Source organism: Cavia porcellus, unplaced genomic scaffold (genome assembly GCF_034190915.1).
Source record: "Cavia porcellus strain 051 isolate PalLab524CR breed Dunkin Hartley unplaced genomic scaffold, mCavPor4.1 scaffold_20, whole genome shotgun sequence".
Lineage (NCBI taxonomy): Eukaryota > Metazoa > Chordata > Mammalia > Rodentia > Caviidae > Cavia > Cavia porcellus.
Window position 1 is genome coordinate 18196966 of NW_026947503.1, and position 17851 is coordinate 18214816.

General features: G+C 33.2%; 1 non-coding gene across 1 annotated transcript; it reads right to left on the reverse strand.

Moving 5' to 3' along the window:
* Positions 1 to 2994: 2994 nt before the first annotated feature.
* Positions 2995 to 3163, reverse strand: LOC111756137 (U1 spliceosomal RNA). The gene has a single exon (XR_002790620.2). It is a non-coding gene; the product is annotated as a U1 spliceosomal RNA (small nuclear RNA).
* Positions 3164 to 17851: the final 14688 nt, after the last annotated feature.

The following is a 17851-nucleotide window of genomic DNA, read 5'->3' on the forward strand; positions in this document are numbered from 1 at the left end:
CTTCATCAGTTCATATAATCAAATGACTTCTATTATTCTTTTGTGAAAATTGATAATAGATTTTTGCATTCCTGGCATAATCCCACTTAGTAATTATTTTTATACTTATTTTTTATAATTATAATAATAATTTTTATAATATAATAATTATTGTGTTAAATTCATTATATTTTGTTAAAAATATCTGCATCTGTGTTCTTGATACTAATCTCTAATTTTATTTTCTTGTCATATTTTTGTCTCTGTGTTTAGTGTTATAAAAAAAATTAGAAAAGCTTTTCTCTGCTTCCAGTTTCTGAGAGTCAGAAGAATAATTTTTCCTTGCTTGGTAATTCACAATTAAAATCATTTGGGCTTAGTGCTTTCTCTTTGAAAGTATTATTAATTAAGCATTTTAATAGATTTAGGCATATTCAAATTCTCTTTTTCTACTTGTATAACTTATAGTGGTTTTGCATATTTTATGGATTTTGTCCATTTTATATAAATTAACACAATGATTCATTCTTTTCAGTATCCATGGTTGTTAACTTTTAATCTAAACTGAAAATGTAAAAATTTAAAGCTTATAACATAGGAAAAATATCCAGTTGATATTGTGTTTTACAAAGAATTCTTAAGTTTAACGTCAAAAACCTAACCCAGCGAAGAAAATTGGTAACTTGTACATTGTTAAAAACTGAAAACTCTATAAAAGACACTGCAAAGAACATGAAAAGAAAAAAAAAAGACATACTGTTAAAACTTTTGCAAAATACATAAAGGAATGAAGCATTAATATAAATAGTTTGCTACTGAAATATGTATTCTTGATGAGAAGTATATTTTCTGCCCCGTATTAGGAATGCACATTCTGTATCTGTAGTATGAACTATTTTTAAAATATCAAATACACCAAAGTACTTTTTTATGTCAACTATAAGCTTGCTGCTTTTTTATTTTTTGTTATTAATATTTTTCTGACTTTTAAGAATACATATTTACCATACATAATGATTGCATTCATTGCAAGGAATTGGCAACTTAACAACATATTTCTATTTTTCCCCTTCTCTCTACTTTCCTTAGGTATACTGGCTAGCAAACAGGAAAGCCCGAAGATCGTGAAATTAATCTGATACTTTTTTTTTTTCTCTCTGTATGATTTACTAGTTGGCCAAAAAGTATTGTAGAATTTTTATTATTAGTGAATTATCTATTTCTCCTTTCAGTTCTCTCATTTGCTTTGTATATTTTTTACATTTTTAAGTACATATATTCTCAGGGTTTTTATGCTTTCATGGGGAGCTTATTTATTTTTAATTGTATAATATTGCTCTTTCCCCTTAGTAACAGGCCTTATCCTGTCTCCTGCTTCTGAGATTAATATAACTGCTCAAACTTCCTGAAGTGTTAGCAAGACCCATCTTCATCTCAGATTTCATCATCTATAGCAACAGTGACTTTCTATTTAAAGTGTAGCTATACAAATACCATAATAGAGAAAATCGAATATGATAATCCTTGTCCTTAATTTTAGACAGTGATTAAAAGAATAAACCAGTGGATGGAGCACTGTCACTATGTGTGCAACCGTTTTCTTTGTTGCATTCGTTTCTTTCTAATCCTACATTTTCCTGTCTTTTGAGGCCTTCATAAATCATTTTGATATAGGGAAATGAAACTCCCAAACTACTATGTCCAGTAGGAGTTCGTGCTCTTTAAAATCAAAGAATGAATTTTAGGAGCAACAGAGGTTAAGAGCAGAAAGGCATGAGTAGAAGGAAATGTATATAATTGTCTAGATGTATTTATTATTATTTATAATTACCATAAATGTGTGGACCTTAGAAAAATTTTAAATTTAGTGCAGAGCTTTTTAATTTAATTTAAAAATTTTAATTTATTTTATGTTGCTTACTGTCTGAATAATCTGGAGAAATATTTGGATCATTGACTTATTTGTAAATTTATAGCTTACTTTATTAAAGTGAATTAGAAATACATATGGATTCTTATGGATTTGAGATGAAATAATAACATCTACCATTGTTTTAATTATTTGAGTTCCTGTTTCTCAAGAATCTATAGAAATGTAGGCCAAAAGTAAACACTGTGAATTATCGAATATATTTGAGGAAAGATTATGTAAAGCATCTAGTAAGTTGATATGAGAGAGTTCTTTATTACTTAACAATGATAACAATTACAAATATTCAATTAGTGTTTGTAAACAGGTCTCAAATGAAAGAGTTCCTATCATACAGTTTAACTATTAAAAAAAAAAAAAAAAAAAAAAAAAAAAAAAAAAAAAACTAATGCTGGGGCTCCTTTTATTGAACTGCACATCTAAGACAATAGTGATGATAATAATGGTGATTATAGCTAGCTTTTGCTAAACCTTCCTATCAGGCAAGTGCCAGGCTCTGTATCTACATTATCCCAGGTGATGCTTGCAGAAATCCCAAGACCAAGAGATTATTCAGTTCTTCATTTTACAAATAGAAATCTAAGGCAAAATTGCTCACTCTCTATCTCTCAGGAATAGTCAGAGCCAGGATTCTATAGGCCCAAGCGAGATCAGAGTCAGTAGGTAAGCACTGCAGAAGCAAATTTCCTTCTTTTGATTTCTTTGAAAATTACTTTAGATAATTGTTTTTTTCCTCCTGAATTTTAAAATAATAAGACAAATTCACTGTTAAATGAATTACACATTTTTAATATTTTCTTATGTCATTTAAAATAAATTTAAATTAAAAAATAAATTAAGCTGTTCTGTTATTCAGTTCTAACATTAACTCTGAGATTTTCTTCTCTGAGGAACTCAAAAAATTTTGTAGATTTGGGCTTAATTTGTTCATTGCCCAATTAAACCTAATGCTATCATGTATTAAAGTATCTAAGAGACTAATTGAGATGAATTGGATCATAATATTGAAGACAGCAGCTAATAATTTATATTTCAGTAGGAGACAAAAGAAGGCATCAGAAGGAAATATTTTTCAGAAAACTTCAGAAGGAAACATTTCAGAACACTGTCCCCTATTACCACAAATTATGCAGTCGGGTTTCCTGCATTTGGGGAAATCACAGGGATCAGCATCTCCGGACTGCAATGGGTAGAGCCTTCCGTTGGGAAACCACCTCCGCCCTGGTCATGGTGTCTCCCCTGTTAGATAAGCATTATATACTTTCTTAAGCTTTTTAAAAATTTCATTAATTTAAGGTGGCTAATAAAAATTCTAATCACCACTTCAAAAATCATCTGCAAACAGGCACCAGTTTCACTTATTGTCATAAAAGCGCGTGGTTGTTAATGAAAGTGACTCCATTGGAGCTGTGTGAGTCATTCTTGGGTGCTGTGCTTTACCTCCTGAGAAAAATGAAGAAGTTGCAGAGCAATCCTCTCTCTCGTTTCCTCATCAATTACCAGGTTCTGAATACTTTACAATAAAAACAAAAAAAGGATAAAATAAAATGACTAGTGAATCTTTTCCTTAATAGATGAGAGACTCACGTGGCGTCAGTGAAAGTCACATACACTCAGGCAAGTCTGTGCACACTTCTGTTAAGAACTTGTCAGCACAGATGTATGAATGGATGAGTTTACATATTCCTCAGGGTAGGAAGTTCATCTTTCAGACAGTTCCAGCTAATATATGGTCTATTTTGGAAAACATCTGAAAATAATGTGCATCTGAAAATAATGTGTATTCTGATGTTTTGGTGGTACAACACCCAGTAGACATCTACCAAGTCTATTTTGTCACAGTCTTGACTTAATTCTAATATTTCTATGTTAATGTTTTTTTCTAGTTATGAGAATGGGATATTAAAGTCCTCCACTACAGTTGTGTTACTGCTGATTTGGTTTTTTATGTCTGTTAATATTTGTTTTACGTGGTTCAGTTAACCTATTTTTGGTACATAAACATTTATGATTTTTATCTTTTCTTCTTGGAGTTATCCCTTAAGAAGGTAGTGACTTTCTTTGTCTCTTTTGATCAGTGTTGACTTAAACCTTGTATTGTCTTTTAATAGAACGGTTACTCTTGCTTTGGTCTGGGTATCTATGGCATGGAGAATTGTTTTCAATCCTTTGAATTTCAGTCTATTAATTACTTTTTGGGTTAAATATTTTTAAATGCAGCATATTGTTGGATCTTTCTTCTTAATCCATTCAGCCAGTCTATTTCTTTTGGTTGGTGAGCTGAAATCATTTATGTAGAGGTTACAACTGATAAGTATTGACTTTTATTTTTCATGTTGTCTGTTCCCTGTCTTTCTCTTCTGTTTAATTACTTGCCTTGCTGGGTGACTACTTTCTATTGGTGTTCAAGTCTTTGTGGCCTTCATTGTCTCTTTTTAATTGGTATATCAGAGCGTTCTGAGAGCTGCTTTGGTGGTCATATATTTCTTCAGTTGTTCTTTATCATGAAAGTATCTTGTTTCTCTGTCAATTTTGAAACATAGTTTTGTGGGATATGTCACTTTGGCTTGAAGCTTTTTTTTTTTTTTTTTTTTTTTTTTTTTTTTTTTTTTTTTAAGGCTTGAAATATCTCACTCCAAACTCTCCTTGATTTGAGAGTTTGTGTTCAGAAGTCTTCTGTGACTTTGATTGGCTTTCCTTTATAGATGATGCTTCTTTTCTCTAGCTGCTTTCAATAATTTGTTGTTGCACTGAATTTCTGAAATCTTGATTATGCCCTAGTGTAGATTTATTTTGGTCATGGATATTTGGAGTGCTATATGCATCATTTATTTTATTTCATGTTTTTTATTCATGTTTGGGAAGTTTTCTGTCTTTGTTTCTGTGAAAAGGTTTTCAGTGGTTTTTGCACCGTTTCCGACTTTCTCGCTGATTTCAATCTTATGTTGTGCTTCTTTGCTGCATCCTGCAGCTGTTGGGTTGATTTTTCATGGTCTCAGGAGTTTTAAGGTATCTGTGTTTTCCTAGTTGCTAGATTCACTCCTCTCTTCTATCTATGGTGTTCTATGCTTTCCTTCATTCAATATGCTGTGTATGCTTTCATTTCATTTTAACTACTTGTATTTCTGTGTTTGATCTGTTTCATTGATTCCATTTCTTGTCTATATTTGTCATTCTTGATTTCCACCTTCTTCTGAACTCCTCTATTTGTTTATTTGTGCTGGCTTTAATACTTTTCATTTTGACAGTCAATTCCTTTGCATCTTAAAGACTGTGTTTTTATGAACTGTTCCACTTGTTTTTTCACTTCTGCTGCTATCATTTCAGAGAATTCCATTTGTTGGCTTCAAATTCCCTCTATCTCTTTGTGCTCTGAACTCGTGCTGAGTGAGATTACATTTTGCTTCTTTGTCTTGTAATTTTGTATGTTATTTTGTTTTCTGTGTTGATGCTTGTAGATTTGCTGTGTTAGATAGCCTTACAGCCGCTGTTGAGGCTTTCTTAGGGGGTGTCTGTTCCTCCAGTTGTCTTTATGATATAGGTGATTTTTTTTTTTTTGTGGTTTTTGTTTTTATCAGTACCAGGGATCGAACTCATGACTGTCTGCTTGCAAGGCAGGTGCTTATGCCACTGAGCTAAATCCCCAGCCCCGATATAGGTGATTCTTGATCTTTATGTCTATCCCAAAACCTATCTTTGCAATATATTAAGATTAAAGAATTGCTATCTGTTTAACTTACTTTGGTACTGCACTGTGTTGGTAACTATGACCCCTCACAATCTCAATGTTGTCAAATAGTGAGAATAAGCTGGTCATAAAGTATATGCCATCCTAGTTAAGTTAGTTTAGTTGTCAATAACAATAGACTCAAGTATAGCCTGCCTACTGACAAACTGTGGTAACTCTTAGCCTGAATTTATAACCATATGAAAAAAGTCTACAGAAATATAAAATTATCCAACATGTATGCATTTTACACTTAGTAGAATGATTTTGCTTGTCATAGAGAGAGAGAAGTTCAATAAGATAGAAGGTAGGATGGAAAGATAAATGTGATTAAATATGGTAGTGCAAGGTTCCAGGATGGTGATCCAGGTTTTCATAATTGTAGGACACAGGAGGAAAGGATTAAGAGAGAAGGCCCAGGAGTTTTGAAGTGAACCAGGAAGAAAGGTAACAATGTTTACTTACATGCAAGTATCATAAAGTCAAGCAAGATAGTTGGTAAAATAGAGGAAAACTATGAGAAGAATAAAAAAAATAGAGATCAGTTGTTAGCTCATATTGCTACTATGTCATGAGATATTTCCATGCCTCTAGTTCCACTTGTCCATTGTGTGCATCTTAGCCATGGTTCTGCTTTGTCATTGATATTCCCACAGTCTCCAGCAGTGGAGGGAGTGTGGGTGGATCTCAGGTTTTGTTGCCCAGCTGCACTATGCCAAGTCAGTGGAGGAAAAGAATACTCTTACTGCCAGCCACAACCATCCTGGATTAATGGAATAAAGTAACAGCCTTTCTCAGACTCCTCTACAGAAGAAGGGAGCGGCCCATCTCACATTCCTCTAGTAGACTGCACTGTCCCAGGTAGGTGGAGGAAGGGAAGAGCAAGAGCTACACTCTTTTTCTGGGCCATGACATTCTAGGACCTAATAAAATAATTTTAAAAGTCAGATACCTTGGATGTTATCTCTTACTCTCCTTACAGAGTATTAAATGGATGAGCACAAATAGTTTATCATGTTATATTGGTCAAAAGTTTTAAGGCTCAATGTGGTACAACTTCACTAACTTCAAGACATTGAAAGTTTATTTTCTTCTTTTCAGGAATTTCCAGTCTTCTCCTATGATTTATATTAGGCATTGAATGACTTCTTTCTCCGGAAAAACTAACTCTAATAGTTGGGCACCATTAGTAATGCACTGGATACATTAGTGTGTGTTATAATACTGTGGCCATCTTATGGTATGACTTATGTGTATGTTAATTTAATAATTCAAGGATATCAATTATTTGATATCTGCACAAATTAATGTAAAAGGGGCTATGATCAAAAATTACATTCTGTAAAATTCAATACTGAGTCATATATTAAAAGAAGAGTAATATACATTAGAATTATGTCATTTCAAAAAATAGCATTATGAAGTCCAACAAGATATGAGTTTCTATGGGTCTTAATCACAAATCAAGAATTTGAGTGGCTGGAGATTAAGCTCAGGGGCATAAACGCCTGACTGACATGTACAAGGTCATGAGTTTGATCCCCAGTATAAAAAAAATACCAAGAAGAATTTGTTCCTAAGAAATTTCTACTTGAACGATATTACATAGTGTAACAAAGTATTAATGTCCCCCTAAAGGTTCTAAAAACACATAACCTCATAAACAGACACTTTGTCTTAACAAACTGCTCATATGACTCTTATATATTAACATCAGAGAAATATTAAACAAGGAAAATGTATAATTCACCATATTTTCACTTGTAATAAATTATCTAACTGACTGGGACCTTTTATCATGATTGTGGATTTACTGGATTAAGGAATGCTTAGCACGCTCCAAGGTCTGTTTGTGGAGCATTTCAAGAGATGACTGTCACGTGGCCAGCAAAATGAAAAGGGAAGACCCTCCCTAAGTATAGGAGACAGCATCCAATATGCTCTCAGCAGAATGCAGCAAACAAGGAAAATGGAAGAAGTCAGGCTGCATTTTAAAAGCTGCATTCTGTGTGACCTAGTGCATCTGTTACTCCTGCTGTCACATGTGGCCATCAGACTCCAGTTTCTTTGGCTTTTCATCTTGTATTCACACCAGTGGTGCTTCAAGGAGATTCCAGTCCTGGTGCTGCATCCCTTTCCCACTGTGGCTTCTAGTTTCTTAAACTGCAAAGGATCTTCTGTCTCTCCAGAGTGAGGTGTGCATTGTGGATTATTCCACCTCTGAGTGTGGAAGCCTGCTTATGTATCTTTTTGTTAACTTTATAGTTTTTGATGTTGATAGTCTTCCTGTAGAGAACCCTAACCAATACCTAACATGATGTATAGGATTCACTTAGGGAGATTGACTGTCTCAAGATCTAGAGACTTATTAAAGCTGTATTATTAACGTGTGCTACTCTGTACTTTTGGATGCCATATTCAATTTAGCAGTTGTATATTCTTTTCTGTCAAGTTCTGGCTTCCCCTCAAACTCCTTGTATTTATGTTCATTATTCGTTTTATGAATAAACACTACATCCTAAAGTATTTCTGGAAACTGTATTTCCTTTTCTAAGTGAGCACCTATTTGTGTACACAGATCTTTTGCCATCATCTCTGACACAAAAAGTCCAAATATCTCTGAAAATTTCTCCATTGATTGTTTTTCTAAATCCTTTATTCATTTCTTTGTAGCTTTAAATCTATTTCTTTCTCTAAAACGGTACTTAAAGTTTTTCTACTTTGCTTAACATGAGCCTCTTGCTACTGTACTGCTCCAAGAACTGTATTTCTGATGCTTACAATAAACTCTTAGGATTCTTACCAAAACACTACACTTACTTTACCAAACTGCTTCCATTTAATAGACTCTTATATTTTTCAGGATATGGATCATATTCATTCATTAAATACCTACCAGTACATTTGCATTACAATCCTCTTTAAATATCTGCTAGATCACTTCCATGATTGTTCTCCTTTTTTATTGACTCAATTTACATAGTGACTTTTTTTTTTTTTTTTTTTTTTTGGTACCGAGGAACAAACTCATGACCTCACCCTTCCAGGCAGATGCTTATGCCTCTAAGCTATATCCCTAGACCTACATTGTGACTTGATCCTAGCTTTTGACCTGGAAGTTGAGAATATAGTTGGTATTAGGTACAGAACACAGCATGTGCTGCTGCTTCAGGATGGAGTCTTGGTATAATCTTCAAAAGACAGAATCACAGTTTACAAAGGGATGTGGACCAGTTCCATAGAGCAGGGATACTCACGTAAATAAGGAGCTTCAAGAACTTTTTAGAATCTCAACCAAAATGTAGCAATCCAGAGGAAAGTTCCTTCAACTCCTTCACATTTAGTTTAGATAACTTGTGAAAGTTGTCGCTCCAAACATTTCTGAACCCTCACCATTTTTCTGATCTCTGGCTGTAGACGAGACTTGCTTTCTATATTCTTAGGAGACCCAGTTACTGTCCTGTTAAATCAATGACTAATTTACCCTCAGAATTTTATGTCTTCAGAGTGCTGATGATCTACAGAAACAGCCATCTGAGTCCAAATGTTTGGCTAACATCAGCCAGGGTCCACCTGCCACAGAAATGGTGGCCTTATTGCCAACTGAGCAGCAGGCAATCCACTGCAAAAATCCCACTTTAGAATCTGCCTCCTATTACCAATATGAATAAATTTGCATAAAGTAAATTAATTGTAGGAAGCTTTTATGAACAATCTACTTTGCAACAATATGAAAGAGAACTGAGCAGAGAAATAAATGAATTGTCAATATGGGATGACCATACTGAGTTCTTCTTTTTTCATTTTGTTTTAAACAGAAACGAGGGAACCAAATTTTGTACACTTCTATTAACCAAGGAGTAGCTGCCCAAGGAAAAGGATGGAAGAGTGGATGAAGCAGCTCTGGTCAGCTGAAACACCTGGGAATGGTGCTACCTGTCAGCCCTGACTGTTAGCCATCATATTTTCTGACTGTGGTCCTGGAGAAAAAGTGAGGTGTTTGCCATCAGGTCCAAATTGTGGCTTTGCCTAGCTTGTTTCATTTCAATCATTAATAAAGAGAGATTGTAGTAAAAATATTAACAAAAGAAACATTGAATACTGCTTAAAATAAAGACAATTATGATTAGTCAAATCTTTCAATTGTTTTCAACCACTTTTGAATGGTAAAATCTGTCTTTTAAAGAAAACCTAACGTGAAGTAGGCACTCACAGTATTCATATTTCTTTTCAAATTATTCCTTAGGAAACATTTGGATTGTCTTGCCTCTGCCCTCTTGTTGAAGTTATCAGTCAGCATTCTGCCACCCTGGGATAATTTAAATCAACCTGAAAAAATTTAAATACTTTAAGAAAATATGTATGCATCAAATGTAAAACTTGATAATGGGCTTGTTTTTCCAAAGCATGTGAAAAGCATGATCTTAAAAAAAAAAAAAAAATACAACATGCATCATGTATCACTATTTATGCTGATCCACTTGGATGAGATAGGACAGAAATACCCATACCAATGTTATTGTTTTACAGAGAGGTGCACTTAAGGCTAAAATGTGTGATAAATATATCAACACTTATTTTGCTTTGGGTGTTGTGAGCATCTTATTAGTAAGACATCTAGAAATAGCACTGAAAGCACTCATTCATTTTCTGCAGAGTAACCTCAGTCATGAGAAGTTCACATTGACACATACACATACACGTACATGCTGTAACTCTAAGAAAAAAAAATGTTTCATTGTACTTTCACAGCACTGATCTCTGTGGCATTTTGTCATTTGAAAGCAGTTCTGTCTTTTGGAATTCCAAAACTAAACCGAGCACCTTCCAGTATGCTTCTTTAAGTAAGAGTAAATTTTCTTTCCATGAGTTTTAGGGTTCCAAATCTTGTGTTTCAGTATTTTATCTTATATGAATTGATTCTTATGCATACTATAAAATACATTGTCAATTCCATTTATTTTTTCCCTGTGTCATTTATTGAACAGAGTAATTTTTCTCCATTTCATGCAGTTGACGTGCTCATTGAAAATTAGTTGATTGTGTGTTTGAATTTATTTGGGGGTTCTTTGTTCTATTGCACTGTTCTACAATTCAGAAAAAAATACAGGATGTTAAATACTTAAAAAAGTATTACAATGAAAACATACTGACTTTAATTCTCCTCAAAATACCCCCCCACTTCAAAAACTTCATTTCATTCTTGACATTCTCTGAACAGTTCACGATGTTTTTTTGTTTGTTTGTTTTGTTTTTGTTTTTTTTTTTCATAACTGTTTTTACGAGACATGATCAAATATAGAGTGACAGGCTGTAGAAACCTTGTGGTGTGTCATAATATACCTGTTCAACAGAGTGGATGCCACTCAGTTTCTGGCTCTTCCTCAAAGGCAAAAATGACTATGAAAGGTGAAGATTTTGAATGTTACCCGGGTATCAAGTTCCCACAACAGTGCATCTAGACACACAACAAAGGACTTCTAGACCTGTTAGAGAAAATAGAGAACTCATGGTATAAGTTCTTTCAAAGAAAATGGGGAAATTTTGTGGGAAGTTGATCATCTTTCACTGCTGGTTTGATTACTATACAGGTGAAATTTACTTGGAAATGATCCAATTTTATGTTTTATGATTCAATTTTATTTTTTCTCAGAATTTGCTATTTGAAATATATTATGGTTCTATGTGAATATATGGACCTGAAGCATCAAACTCCAAGTTTAAGTCTTTTTTTGTTGCTATAACACAACATCTGAGACTGATTAATATATTAAAAATAGTTATTTTCTCAAAGTGCTGGAGTCTGGGAAAGCCAGCATCAAAGTACTGATAACTACTGAGGTCCTTCTCCCGTGTCTCACTCAGTGAAAGAGAGGCAGTTGAGATACTAAACTCATCCCTTTAAATCTTCGGGATGGTGGCGTAAATCCATTCATGAGAACACATTCCACTTGATCTGATTGCTTCCTGAAAGACCACCTCTACCAATACTGCTGCCTTGAGGAATAAATTTCCCATGCATACATCAGGTTGCATGTTTGGAACACAGCAACAACACTGGGGAAAATCTTTTTGATGCTGAGCTTGGCAGTGAATTCTTTTATACTACAGCAAGATCTGAGTACCAAAAATTTGATAAATTGAATAACCACAAACTAAACAGCATCTGCACACTAAAGAATCAAAATATAATGTGACCTATTGGATAAGAAAGAAATAAAAACCTTTTGATTTTTTGTCTGATGAGGGTATTAACATTCAAAGGTTTTTTTTTTTTTTAATCATACAACTCAAGAATGGAAAAACCTGATTTAAAATGGACAGATAGCATAAATAAACATTTTTGCCTTATTTTGTATTAGGCATTAAAAGTGATAATAGGCATATGTAAAAGTGTTCACCATCAATCATCAAAAAAATGCAACTCAATAGCACTCTAATGCTGAGGCAAGAGAATTTTTGCAAGTTGAGGCCAATCTGGGCTACCAATGAGTTGAAAACCAGCTTGAACTGCATATCAACATCGTGTTTCAAATAGACACAAAGAAAGAGAAAGAGACAGTGAAAGAAGGAAAGAAAGAAAGAAAGAAAGAAAGAAAGAAAGAAAGAAAGAGAAAGAAAGAGAGAAAGAAAGAAACAAAGGAAGGAAGGAAGGAAGAATGGAAAGAAGGAAGAAAGAAAGAAAGAAAGAAAGAAAGAAAGAAAGAAAGAAAGAAAGAAAGAAAGAAAGAAAGAAAAAGAGGGAAAGAAAGAAAGAAAAAGAAAGGAAGGAAGAAAGAAAAGTTAAAATACTCGTGAAATATCAACTCATACCTGGATAGGAGTACTGCTTTTAGAAAAACAAGAGATAACAAATACCAATGAGAGTATGAGAGTGTGGAGATTAGAGACCCCCATTCACTGTGGTAGGAAAGTAAATTGTGCAGTCATCAGGGAAAAAAATTCAGGAGACTCATAAGGAAGTTACAATGTAACTACCACATTACCAAGCATCCTACCTGGTGTACATCAAAAGAAAGAAAATCAGAAACTTGTAGAGATACTAGCTATCCTTCATTCATTGCAGAATTATTCTAAATATTCATTATAGATATAAACTAAGAGTTTTTGTTTGTGTTTGTCTGTTTTGTACCAGGGATTGAGCTCACTACCTCACAGTGGCCCTTATACAGCTAAGTCAAATATTCAGCCCAAACTACATTTTCTTTAAAGAACCATTTAACAGTGGTACATATAAACTGTGGAAGATCTTTCAGCTTCACTAAAAGAATCTTGCCTTCTGAAATATAAGTGATCCTGGAGAACATTTTTTCTAAATGAAATAAACCAGTGACAGAAAGGAAACTTATACATGTTCTTACTCATTTGTCAAATCTAAAAAATAAAGTCTCAAATGCAAAAATAAAGAATAAAGCAGTGGTGAATGAAGGTGCTGAGTGGGACTGGAAATAGGGAGGCCCATTCAGAAAACAAGGAACAAGATTTGTGAGATGGTCAATCTAGAAAGCTAATGGTCAATGGGGACTACAGACAATGAAATCTCACTGTATTGGGGACTCATCTAAACGAGCAGATTTTTACCTAAGTGGCACGCACGCACACACACATACACACACACACACACACACACACACACACACACACATACATGCATGCACACACACACACACACACACACACACACACACATACATGCATGCACACACACACACACACACAATGAAATGAGTATGCTAGTTTGTTTTGTGATAGTAGTGCTTTCTACCTATATGTCTCCCAATGTCATTTTGTATAGCTTAAATATAGGCAATACATTGATTTCTAGACCAAACATAAATTTTGAACCATCTAATCAGCTATACTTTTCCTTCTCCTAAAATGATGTGGCTGCTGACTTTTTTCTTTAGCATAAAACATTTTGTGAATATTAAAGGTTGACCTGTATTGATTATTTGAGGTACTTTCCATGCAGTTTGTGTTTTGTTCATAAACAGTTTGACTACCCTTATGTCTTCAAGATTTTTACATACTTTCTCTTCCAGTAGATTTACCGTTTATGTTTTATATTTAGATCTTTGATACAGTTTTAGTTTAGTATAATGCACGGTGATAAACATGGGGTCTAGTCTTTGGTATGTGGAAAGCCAATTTGATTCCAGCACCATTTATTAAACAGGCTATCCTTCCATTGAACTTGTTTGGCCCCGTTGTTGAAGACAGGATGGCTGAGTGTTTCTATAGTTGTGTCTACATCTTCTAAATGTTCACCTAATCCTCATGTCTGTTTTTTTTGCCAGTACCATGCTGATTTTATACCAGTAGCTTTGTAATATAATTTCAAGTCAGGGTACTGCGATGTCTTTTGCTTTGACTTTGTTTCCCAGGATTGTCTTTGCTATTTTAGGCCTTTTCTCTTTCCAAATGAATTTTTTTTCTCTAGATATGGGAGTACAAATATATACAAGATACATAACTATACTATTAATCTCTGTTAGTTCATCAAAAAGAACAGTTTGGGTTTTCATTATTTGATCACTTTTTTATGCCTAAACCTTATTTTCTGAACAACTACATTCAAAATAACTATATGCAATATATTAACTAGTGTTAATTTCCTATTATCTAGATTCTGTATTGTTTTTATTATTTTATTTTGTTTCTAAAATAAAAAAGAAATGTGAACTTTAAAAAGTATAGTTCACTCAAGCATGAAAACTATAAAGAAAAGAATTTACATGTTTATATTTAAGAGCTCTGCCATAATGTAATACTCTTTAGAGGGACAAAACTAACTCCAGTTTATTTTAAAACACTTAACCTATCGACGATATTGAAATAGTTCATTTAACTTAGTCTTTAGTAAACATTGTATATATTCCCTAGTATTAAAATTATGCAATGTTTTATAAAATGTTTTTCCTAAAGTGGAGCCCAGGCTATATATTTTTATATATTATTAATACTGATCTTGCAGAAAAAGAAAATCTTTGGAGATTTCCATACGATTTGATACTCTCAGGTCCCCTAATTGATGTGTTACATCTTTTTTTTTTTTTTTTTTTTTCGGTACCAGGGATGGAACTCATGACCACACACTTGCAAGGCAGGGGCTTATGCTGCTGAGCTAAATCCTCAGCCTCCAATATGTTACATCTTGAACATCTTTGCAGTTTTCTCTCTGTAATTAAATGAAAAATTTTTACATTTAAAAGACATATTCTAAGAAGTTTATCTTTTTAACTTATTTTCATTGTTAGCTGTATGTATATAGATTGGAGATTGAACTCACGACCTTGCACTTTCCAGGCAGGTGCTTGAGCCACTGAATTGAATCGCCAGACCTATTTTCTTTTCTTGTTGTGTTTATTATTTTCAAATATTTTGAAATGTTATTTATAGCTTTATATTTAAACCTGTAAATTCTATTAGAAATTTATTCAAAGATCTTTGAACTAGAAATGATTACCAGGTTGACCTGCAATATATGGATGCAGTTATAAAGTTGTTAGAAAAATCACACCCATGCAAACGTGCAATCCAAGTAAGTGAATCATCTATCTACCATGTCAAAATAGGAACCAAAGTACCTGCTGATTTTCTGCACCTATTCTGATTTGTGGATACAGATGTAGTTATTGCATCAGCTTATAAAAGTGAGTTCTTTTTAAATCACATGTCATTTTCACATCTATGCTGACTTCTCACAGAGGCACACAAGTCCTGATAACTTGGTAAAAACTTCATGTAAGAAAACTACAAATGTAACTCATTGGCTATTATACTTTCCAAAGTTTATTTATATGTTCTGTTTTTATATAATTTTTATTTATATATAATAAAATTTGTACATAATAAAAAAAGATAATGTGATGTTTTGGTTCATGTATATTGTAGGTAATGGTCAGTTTGGTATAATTAACATTCAAAGCATTTAAATTTGAATCATTCCATTATTTTGAGTATATTCAAAATCTTTTCTTGCTAATTACATTAACCCTTCTTTGCCCTATTCCAACAGGGTTTATTCTTTCTATCTAAGTGCAACATTTTAATTATTGATCCATTTTCTCTCCTGCTACTCTCCTTTGGTAAGAACTGTTCTATTCTCAACATTAGCTCAGATTTCTAAGGGGTGGGAGAGTTTAACTTCTGAAAATTCATTTACTAGGCTAAATTCATTTTGTGGATTATACTTAAGAGGGAAAGGATTCACGTAGCATAAACAGGATTGTCAAGGCTGAGAACAGGGGCAGATTCTTTTCGAGGAGGAAAAAGAAGATGAGCATCTCTTCTCCATAAATTTTAGTCTCTATACTTGACATATGACATCAAAACTTGATTGAATAGCTCCTGAAAGTATTAACAGATTTCATTTTTGATTCCTTATTAATTTTGGCCTGACCATGACTACTACAGAGAACATAGTCTCAAGGTTGATATGTTTTTCCATAAGTATCAATGTTTCTAAGCAGTAATTTATAATAGAAATATTAATTGCTCAAAAATTTGGGTTAATTAAAAGAAGACTCAGAGAATGGGCGCATGGTTTCAGGTGTCAAGATTCATCTGTAAGTGACAAACAGTATCACTGATATCCCCGGGTATGTTTGTATGGGTGATATGAACGTGAACAATTATCTAGATTGGGAACAATAGGGATTGTTATCTTCATAATTGCAGGTAAAAGTATACATAAGGAAGCTACATTTCCCAGGCACATTACAGAGCAACACAGCTAGTCCTCAGGTGTTTCTCACGATGGCATCAAACCGCATGTTGAATCTGAAGCTCAGGAACCAGACTTTCTCTCAGCCCCAACTTTGCTCTGATTAAACATAAAAATATTAAACGTGTGCAGCACTGTAGGATTTAGGCTAAAAAAGATAAAGTCTTCTGCTGAGGATTCTAATATCTTAAAAAATTGATTCTAATATCAAAAGCCGTCCGTAATCTCAAAAACCAATGTTTAAAGGTAGAAATGTATTTATTCAGTGTAAAACCATTAAACATTATATTAAATTTATAATTAGACTTGATTCTGATAGGGACTGAATTTTCCACTCTTAAAAGTATGTTGTAACCTTAATCCTGGTTATCAGTAAGTATATCCTTGTTTAGAAAGACAGTCTTTGGAGATATAATCACGTTAGCAGCAGGTCTTAGGACGGGTTTAATCCAGCCCCGCTGGGGTGTGCTGAAGAAGGTGACATGAAGACAGTGAAGCACAGAGACAGGGATTAAAGAACCGGTGCTGCTAGCTAGAAAAATCAAAGATGGAAACTTACAATCTTATTTTTAAAAAAGGATTCCCTGTATTTCTAACACGTCATACTTTTCACTTATCATTTACAATTTCTCATTAACTTTTTATACATGAAATTTTTTTTAATACATGAGAGGACATAAAGAAAAGGAAAGATAATCATGATAGTGATAAAGAAGTAGAACACTTACTAGGCACAGCAATTATCCTAAATATTTTTAACGTACTTTCCCTTCACTTATGCTGAACACTGTGTGAAAGGTATTGAGGTTAAGTAAAAGCAAAAGTTCTTCCAATTAGCAATCTATTTCAATCCTCAAAGCTATTGAGTGAAATATATCAGATCAAATTTGGTGTCTTTTCTTTATTATCTATTTTATTAAATAAAATTTATAGAGCTATCTTCAGTGATTATAAGAGGAGGAAGAACTAAACATAAAAACTGAGTTCAGACATTATTTTTATAGTTACACTTATTTTAGGTAGATTATAAATTCCTGCATAGTAGATGGACATATACAATGCAATTGAGAATTTGGAGAATTACCACTCAATAAAATTTATATAATTTGCATTCAGTCAGGTCACAAGAAAATTATTCAAATTATAACCTTGTTAGTAGACAACTTCACAAAAATTTCTTAAACTACTTTTGAATTATAATCTGTTAAATATAAAAATGTGATTTATTAATATGAGCAAGACAATTATAAACATATGAACAGTTCTCCCACATGTAACTATCTTATAAACTAATAAGAACATTAGAACACTACAAAAGTTTCATACCTACAAAATAATCTAAGAAAATATTGACATTACCTGTGTGGTCATTCCTTTACGTCAATATTTTTAAATACTTTCTGAAATTCTAAGTGAAAGAATATCATTCTAAGACATAGTGACATATATACAAAATAATACAAATAACAAGGAAGCAAGCAGAAGTCTA